Source organism: Pituophis catenifer, unplaced genomic scaffold (assembly GCF_029215685.1).
Source record: "Pituophis catenifer annectens isolate HBS135680 unplaced genomic scaffold, rPitCat1.0.hap2 SCAF_2, whole genome shotgun sequence".
Taxonomy (NCBI): Eukaryota; Metazoa; Chordata; class Lepidosauria; order Squamata; family Colubridae; genus Pituophis; species Pituophis catenifer.
Genome location: NW_027256882.1, coordinates 276,925,785 through 276,934,893, shown reverse-complemented (window position 1 = coordinate 276,934,893; position 9,109 = coordinate 276,925,785). Strand labels below are relative to the sequence as shown.

Below are 9,109 nucleotides of genomic sequence, written 5' to 3'. Positions count from 1 at the left end.
AGTAAAAAGCAGTCAATAAATGCTTTACAGATAACACTTGGTAGAGTGGCCATGAAGGTTTTGGAGAAGATATTCAAATGCCATGAACCCTAACCCTACAAAGATCAGAATCTGCAAGCTATGGTATTCCCCATGATGCTTTCTAGAAGCAAAAGCTGGAGTTTAAAGGAACAAGATAGAAAAAGTATTGATGTTGGAAGAGACTCCTGAGAATGCCCAGGAGAACCAAGAAAACAAACCAACGGATCATTGAACAAATCGACCAAGTTCTCACTCGAAGCATAAATGCTCAAGTTCAGATGATCTTAGTTCAGACACATCATCCAAGGACCCAGCTCTCTGGAAAAGACTCCAATGTTGGGAAAGCTGGAAGGAAAGAGAAGGTGACCAGCGTCATGGTGGATGGCCTGAGTTACAGTACTGTTGTGGGACACATTAGGAATAGGGTGAGAGATTATCTTGGAAAAAAATCTGTATGATCACTAGGAGTTGAAAATGATTTAATGACACATGATCAATCAAATCATCTGAACAGCATCAGATTAGGCAAAAGAATAGAGTAAAGTAGAGTAGAGTAGGATAGGATAGGATAGGATAGGATAGGATAGGATAGGATAGGATAGGATAGGATAGGATAGGATAGGATGCAATGCAATGCAATGCAGTTCTTTATTGGCCAAGTGTGATAGGACACACACAATTTCTTTGGTGCATACACTCTTCAGTGTACATAAAAGATACATTCGTCAAGAATCATAAGGTACAACACTTAATGATAGTCATAGGGTACAAATAAGCAATCAAATCATACTAGGAAATAATATCAATATAAATTGTAAGGATACAAGCAACAAAGTTACAGTCATAAGTGGGAGGAGAATAGAATAGAATGGAATTGAATAGAATAAAAGAATAGAAATCAGAATAGAATAAAATGGGATAGAATTGGATTCAGAATAGAATAGAATAGAATAGAATAGAATAGAATAGAATAGAATAGAATAGAAATATGGGATAGGATAGGATAGGATACAATGTATTGGAATATTGGGATGGAATAGAATAGAAGTCTTTATTGGCCAAGCGTGATTGGACACACAAGGATTTAAGGCAATTTCGGTGCATGACGACCTGGGCGTTTTTTATCGGCTGAGGTCCAAAGCAGAGAAACGTGGCTTTAGAGGGGTTTTCCCCACCAGCAGAAACGGATTCCCAAGACCTTTGGTGGGGGGGAGGGGGGTGCCGCCATCGCCGCCGGAGTCGCTGAAGTCCAATCTCGATACCCTCCCCCCCCCCCCCCAAAGCCACGAAGGCTCGGGGTTGAGAGACCGCGCGAAGCACGTGACCCGATCTCCCGTCCGCGAGGCGAGAACCCCAGACCGGGCGCCACGCGGGTCCCCCGAGGCGGAGCAGCAGCGGTGGCGGCGCCTTTCGCCGCGTCACGTGGTTCCGCCGTGACGTCATCCCCCCGCCCACTCCGGGGCATTTAGAACGCCGGAGAAGTAATTTTCGAGGCTCAGCATATGGGCGCGCGCGCGTGGCTCGGAGCGAACAAGCTAGCAGCTTACAAGCAAACGAGCGAGCGAGCGAGGAGTAGCAACCGCCCCGTAGCAGAAGCGAGCGCCGAGGGGAGGAAGAAGCAACGTGATTCCTACATTTTGCAAGCGACAAATCCGCCTCCTGTGTCCGAAAGCGCCGCTCGGCAGCTCGGGGCTCTGCAGCCGGAACCGGCATCAACTAGCAACAGGGTGCAGCAAATCTTTCTATGGGGTGAGTAGCGTTTGCCAGAACTTTTGGGACGAGTTTCCTCTCCCTGGCTTGAAGATTTTCACAAGTCTTCCTCCTTCCCCGCCCGCTTTCCTCGCTTTTTTGCCCCCCTTTTGTAGTTGGAAATCTATTTGGGAGAGGAAGCGGGTGGGGTGGGGAGGGAAACCTTGACGGCCCGAGAAGGAGCGAGCGAGGCTATGAATGGCTGCATTGTCTCGCAAGTCCTCGAGAAAAACTGAAGGTGGCTGGAACCGGAGGGGCAGAAAAAGGAGAGGAAGATGCCCGAGCCGGTGCAGTCGTGCAACTAGGCGGAGCCGCCGGTTTCAGGCATTGGCTTTGAACCGGGAATATGAGAAGGGGGGAGATGCTCTTTGCTGTAGCTTGGACTACAACTTCCATTATCCCCTGGATCCTGGAAAGCAACGGTGGCGATTGGGGTACAGCGCGTATCGGTAGGCGCAGAGTTCACGGGGGAAAAGAAAAAGAAAAACCGAGCGAACGGGATACTCTTCATGTTGGATAGAATAAAATAGAATTCTTTATTGACCAAGTGTGATTGGATACACAAGGAATTTGTCTTCGGTATATATGCTTTCACTGTACATAAGGAGAATAAAATACATTCACAAGAATAAAAAGATACAACACTTAGTGAATAGTCAAGGTTACTAATAAGCTATCAAATCGTACTAGGAAACAAGTAAAAACAATATAAATTGAAAGATACAAGCAACATGGTTATAGTAATAAGTGGGAAGAGATAGATACTAGTAAGGAAGAGAAAAAGAATAGTAACACAGTCTTAGTAAATTATTTGACAGTGTTGTGGGAATTAGTTGTTAAGCAGAGTGATGGCATGGGGGGGGAACTGTCCTTGTGTCTAGTTGTTCTGGTGTGCAGTGCTCTATAGCGTCGTTTTGAGGGTAGAAGTTGAAACAATTTATGTCCAGGATGTGAGGGGTGTGTAGATATTTTCACAACCCTCTTTTTGACTCGTGCAGTATACAAGTCCTCAATGGGAAGAGTACTGCAATGGGAGCGCGCAGACAAGGAGCTTCTTCCCTTTGCCGGGTGTGTGTGTGTGGCGAGAGGAGGCTCCTTCAATTTGAACAGGAGGGGGCGACGTCTTGGTGGGCGAACGAGCCCCCCCCCCCCCGCCAGCGCCTCGGGCTTGAAAGGCGCGCGCTCTCGCCCTTTTGTTCTGTGGCAGTAGAGGCAACAACCTTTGGAGTCCGGGCGGCAGCGGGGAAAGTTGCTCGGCGGGAAGGGAGGTCGCGCGAGGAAGGGGCTGGCTGCCTCTTCCCACCTCCCTGCTCCTCGACCCACCAAGGGGAGCCTCGCCTCAGAAAGCCCTCCTGGGTGACTCCGGGCAGCCTTTGAGGTTGTTTTTTTCAACCTCCCGCCCGGCCTTCCCTGGAGAATGGGGGCGGGGGAGGGGCTTTTGGAAAAGTTTGACAGCTCCGCCAAGTCCCACGTCAATCATAATTCCTGGGGAAGCTTTGAGGCTCCAGGGAAATTCGGATGGATCAGAATAGAGCAAATTTGAAAAAAAATTGAGAAGGGACCTTGTAGGGCAGTGGTTCTCAACCTGTGGGTCGGGACCCCTTTGGGGGTCGAACGACCCTTTCACAGGGGTCGCCTAAGACCATCGGAAAACACATATTTTCAATGGTCTTAGGGATAATTTTATGGTTGGGGGTCACCACAACTTGAGGAAGTGTATTAAAGGGTCGTGGCATTAGGAAGGTTGAGACCCACTGTAGGGTCTTCTAATCCAACCCCCTGCTCGAACAGGAGACCCCTCTACCATTTCAGACAAGTGGCAGTCCAGTTTCTTCTTAAAAACTCCAGTGATGAAGCACCCACAACTTCTGAAGGCAAAGCTGTTCCACTGGTTGATTGTCCTCACTGTTTAGGAAAGTTTCTCCTTAATTCCAGGTTGCTTCTCTCCTTGATTAGTTTCCATCCATTGTTTCTTGTCTTGCTTTCTGGTGCTTTGGAAAATAAGTTTGACCTCCTGTTCTTTGTGGCAGCTCCTCAAATGCTGGAATACTGTCATCTTAGCCCTTCTTTTCTCTAGAGTAGCCATACCCAGTTCTTATAACCATTTTCATCTGTTTTTGTCTCCTGACCTTTAAACATCCTTGTTGTTCTTCTCTGCACTTTTTTCCAAAGTCTCAACATCTTTTTTGTAATGTGCCCAAAACTGGATCACTCCAAGATTCAGCATCTCAGGTGGGCCAAGCCAGCCTCAGAGCTTTGATTTAATATGTGGGGCAGCCCATTCCAGTGAAGGGGTCAGCTCAGCCTAAAGGGATGGCTTATCAGTCCCAGGTTCTAAATTCCTGCCCTTTTAATGACTTCTATGCGAACTTTTTTCCCAGGGTGTTTCTTTTGCCGCTGTTGCCGGTTTTTAATTGATTCTGCTTATTGAAACTAGGAAAATATTTGCCATGATGAAAAATATATCCATAAACTCTACAGAGTTTCTGTTCTGGTAAAGCAGAAGAATTCCCCCATCTTTCCTCTAGGGCAGTGGGTCTCAACCTTCCTAATGCCACGACCCTTTAATACACTTCCTCAAGTTGTGGTGACCCCCAACCATAAAATTATCCCTAAGACCATTGAAAATATGTGTTTTCCGATGGTCTTAGGCGACCCCTGTGAAAGGGTCGTTCGACCCCCAAAGGGGTCCCGACCCACAGGTTGAGAACCACTGCTCTAGGGCTTGAGCATTAGAAATCTTAAAATAAGAAATGCAGATTTTGTGTGAATTGTGGGTGGAGGGGAGATGGCTTTCTCTCTCTCTCTCTGATACACTGTTATAAACCAGCAATGATTGCATGAGAGATTTGTGCTGATTCAGGCTTTCAAAGGGATTCTCATTTCATTAAGACTTTGGTGACTTTTAGAAGCAGCTGTAATCTCTAATCTTGGGGACCATGACCGGGAGAATCTCCACAGACACTACTCTTGGGGAGTTCCTGTTTTCTTACCGTACACAGAAGCAATGTGAGCAGGACAGTCTTCACCTATTTAATCATGTTTTGTATGATATGCATATATCTTTCCAGAATACTTTTCACTTTCCTTTCCTAGAGCCAAATGTTTACAAGGAAGTATATAATTCCTTATACAGCTAGTCCTTGATTTACAATTGTAATTGAGCCTAACAATTATGATCATAAAGTGGGCTACCATGTGACCAGACCTCTTTTTAAGACCTTGACATTAACTGAACCAAATGTTCACTATGTGCAGTTTTTGCCAGAAACTGGAAGTAAATATACCAGTTTCTGGCTAAACGGTGTTGTAAATTGCGACCATGGGGCACTACAAATGGGCATAAATGCAGGCTGAGCACCCAAAATCTGGTCACATGACTGGGAGGGCAATGTTGCAACTTTGAAACCAAGTCTTAAGTTCCATTTGTGGGGGTGGGGGTGGCATCAGAATGTTGAATGGTTGCTAAGCAACTAGTCATAAATTGAGATGTACCCATAGCCTGGGTACATGTAGAGTTTGGTTTGTGGAATAAACCACAACATCTGGATTCACAAAACCTGGAAGCCACGCTAGGAATGAAGTGTAAATTCAACCAATTTCTTTGATTCCAAGTCTATTGAGGCAGGAGAAAATTCTCTCCAGTTTTCCCCCATGGCTATTAAATGCCAGCGGAGGTGCTTCTGGTACGTTTTTTTGTAAAGCAAATTCTTGAAGGCTGCTGTGTTAATTGAGGACACAATTGCATCGCTTTCAACCATCCTTTCATTTTGCATTTCATGGTTGGCAAGTACAGTAGCTCAAAGTGACAGCAAAGCTAAAAGGAAGTTTGTTTGGAAGAGTGTTGTTCAAAATACAGAGCTTCTGATGGTAACTTGAAGTTGCAACACACCCGTCCATAGTGGACCAGAGGACAATTGGTGATTGTATTTATTCTCACTTGTTTTTTTTTCTTTAAAGTAGGCTTTATTCATTTTGAGGAGAAGGGGTGCTTTTCTCCCTAGTTTGCATTTCCTTTCCAGTTATTTTATTGAATTATTCCTCAAGTGGCTGGAGTATCTAAATGTTCATGTGTGTTGAACCTTCTAATAAACTAAGTTTTTCTGATTAAAAAAAATCTACATCTATGAATGCAAAAAGGTGGTTGGAAAGATGATTCATTGTGTATAAAAAGCAGCTTTTCTGATATTGCTGCTACTCTGTAATTGGCCAAGCATTTTTAATTGCTTTGGAAACTACAGGTAGTTCTTGGCTTAACACTGTAATGAAGCCCAGGTTCTCCAACATAAGTCACGATGGTCATAAATCAAGGCACCCACATGACTGATCCAATTTTTGCAGCAGTCATGAAGTGAATACTGCTGTTATTAAGTGAGCCCGTTGATTCCTATGGCCATTTCTGTTCAAAAGCAGTGTAATTTGCATTATGCAATGCAGTCATGTGACTATGGGGATGCCACTCTGGAACCATGTCATAAGTACCTTTAGGAGAGGGGTAACTTTGAACATCGCTAAGCAACCAGTCATTAAGTGAGGACTTCCTATATACTGTCTCTGAAATGGCATACAAACTTTGTAAATGAATAGATTCAGGAATATTGTCTTTTTAAGAGAGGGGCTGAAATTATAGGAGTTAGTTTGAATGACTCTCCTTTTGCTGTCCTTTGAGTCAACCATTACTTCATTCAAAAATTGTAATCACATGCAAATTGACTCTAAAGAAATTACAGAAATATAGTATGTGCATGAACCTGTTAAACCTAACCATTTTAAGTTGGTGCGGCTTTATCTTATTTGGTTACACTTGATTTATTCATTAGATAAACAACCTGTTTTTTCTTCCGGAGGTTCAGGATAGTTGCCTCTTCTAATATTATTCCCCACAACAACAGTTTTTGAGATATGTTGTACAAAAGATAGTGTCTAAACCAATGTGTGGTTTTTTTTGGCTTTGTACAGTGTGTAAATGTAACCAATTATGATTTTATCAGAAGACCACAGTTTTGAAAATTGTGGCTTAGCTACACTGTCACATGTGAACTGCATGTGGACTTGAAGCTCGGTTTCCTAGTTCCAGTTTAATACCTGATCTTCCATAAAACTGATGTTCATATTTCTCTGAATTACACAAAGCAAAGACCCTTATAATGTTGTTGAGTAGTTGTCTGTGGGGCTTGTGTACTTTACAAAAGAATTTTGTTCATTTTGACAGTGCTGATGTAGAAGAAATCCTTTGGACAATTCTTTTATTTCTAGACTTTGAATATTTCTTTTTATCTGATTGAAAGAAAGTAGCTTACAAGTTCTACAGAAAAGAAACCTGCTCAGCTGGAATCATTTCCCTTTCCCAAGCGATAAGTCCCAATTGTCCTGTTCAAAGAATTGTAGAAATTGGCTTTTTACTGATCTTTACTATATTTTTATGGTTATTTACTTATCAGACTTAGCTGATGTCAAAATGTTAAGCAGGAGTAGACCTTGTTAGTATTTTGTTAAGCAGGAATAACCCTTGTTACTACTTGAATGACAAGCTAGAAGTGTAGATTAGATTAAGACAGGGCTGTCAAACTCAAATGCAGCCCACAATGTGGTTGGATCTGGCCCACAAGGCTGTCCTGGAAAATGTAAGGGGTCGGCCCGCGTTGCTTCAGTCCAGTCTACCCAATGCAGCTTTGGCCTTGTCTACCCAATGCAAAGAAGAAATATTAGAAGAAATACATTCTTGAAGAGAATAGCAGCAAATTGCGTATTTATTATCGAGAATACAGTATGGCTACATCCATATATTTGGAGACGATTTAAACTCAATAGAAACTTTACCTATTGGGCTTGCAGGCTTTTTCTAATTAGCTTGCAGGCTAATCTAATGGGCAAGATATAGAGTAATTAAAGTTTGTTCATTAGCCTTGACTGGGTTTATACTGTGTATTGAGAAGAGCATCAGAAGCCCAAATTCTTTGATTAATAACAAGCATTATAATAACAAGGATTATATCTGTCTTACAGATATTGCTTGTCTACAATTTATATTACAGTATTGTCATCTTCTGACAACAGCTGTTTTTTTGTAGCCAGTCCACACATTCAGTCAACATCAAAATTGTGCATGTGCTTGCAACATGTGATAATGTTTCCAGAATGGAGAATCTCTAACAGTTTAGGGCAGTTTAAGTTGTTCAGTATTATACAGTTACAGTAAGATAGATACCCAACCTTGTGCCCTCTGAAAATACTGTATCCTTGTGATGGTTAATAATCTTAGGAGTTGAAATCTGGCATTTTAGGAGAACCAGATTGGGGACGGAAGAACTATAGTATAAGTGATAAAGAAAAGGTAATTTCAGCTGTATCAGTATAATGTCAACATATTTGGTGTATAATACTTTATAATGGCCAGAGTTGAACCAGATTTATTTAACTTTTTATTCCCCTTAGTGTGGGCAATCATTAGTGGGGTCTTAAAAACTTACAAAATCAAATTATATACACTATACTAAATTATATAGATTGGATGACTTCATAGCAACTTTAATAAAATATAAAATAATATATTTTTTTGTTCTGTTCAACTTCAATCATGTCTGATTCAGGGACAAATCCCAGCAGCTTTCCTGGCAAGGTTTTTCATTGGCAAGGTTGCCATTGCCTCCTTCCCAAGGCTAGGAAAAAGTGGCTGGCTCAAGTTATGCAGCTGAGTGTGCCTAAGACAGACTAGAATTCATGGTCTCCTAGTTTCTAGTCTCATGCCTTAACCGCTACACCGAATTGGCTCTTACAATAACAATATCCAAATTAAAAAAAATATAGAAATGGTCATAGTTGCCTTCTATGAGTTTCTGCATTCCAGAGGGTTGGAAGTTCATCCCTCATGCTGGGAATTAAAATCCAGTACATTTTTAGGTTGCAGAATTCTGTCTTAAAGATCTCTTCCCTACCCTCGCTTAAGTAGGGAACCATCTGATATAACTGAAAATAAACACTGTCCAACTTATATGGCCCACATGAAGAGTAGGCGTAGAAGAGAATTTGGTGCTGCATGTTATATTTGACAAGCTTGGAAATTTAGGCTCGGCAAAGGAGCTGTGTTAGCGCAAGAACAAGCCCAGGGCGAATTGATGGAACCACCCACTGGCAGCAGATCTTAACTGGTTTAAGATTCATTACAAGAATTATCCTTTAATATCAACTCAAAATGAAAGCAGCGTTGGAGGTATTGAAAATATTTTGGCATATTCTATACTCAGATTTTTTATATGGGCAATCATGGTGTGTCTGTTTGCATATATGGAGTGAAGTTGCTTGCTCAGAATGTATTTCTTAGACTGATATCATATCTACT

General features: G+C 42.3%; 1 protein-coding gene across 3 annotated transcripts in view; it reads left to right on the top strand.

Annotated features, from left to right (window-relative positions):
- Positions 1–1,502: 1,502 nt before the first annotated feature.
- RAI14 (retinoic acid induced 14) overlaps positions 1,503–9,109 on the top strand; it is a 113,796-nt gene continuing 106,189 nt past the window's right edge. For 2 of the 3 annotated variants that reach the window (XM_070938907.1, XM_070938909.1), the window contains exon 1: positions 1,503–1,770. The gene's annotated coding sequence lies outside the window, so the exon portion shown is untranslated. Of the gene's footprint in view, positions 1,771–2,110; positions 2,220–9,109 lie in introns of those variants that run through there. The other variant, XM_070938908.1, reaches the window with a different exon arrangement.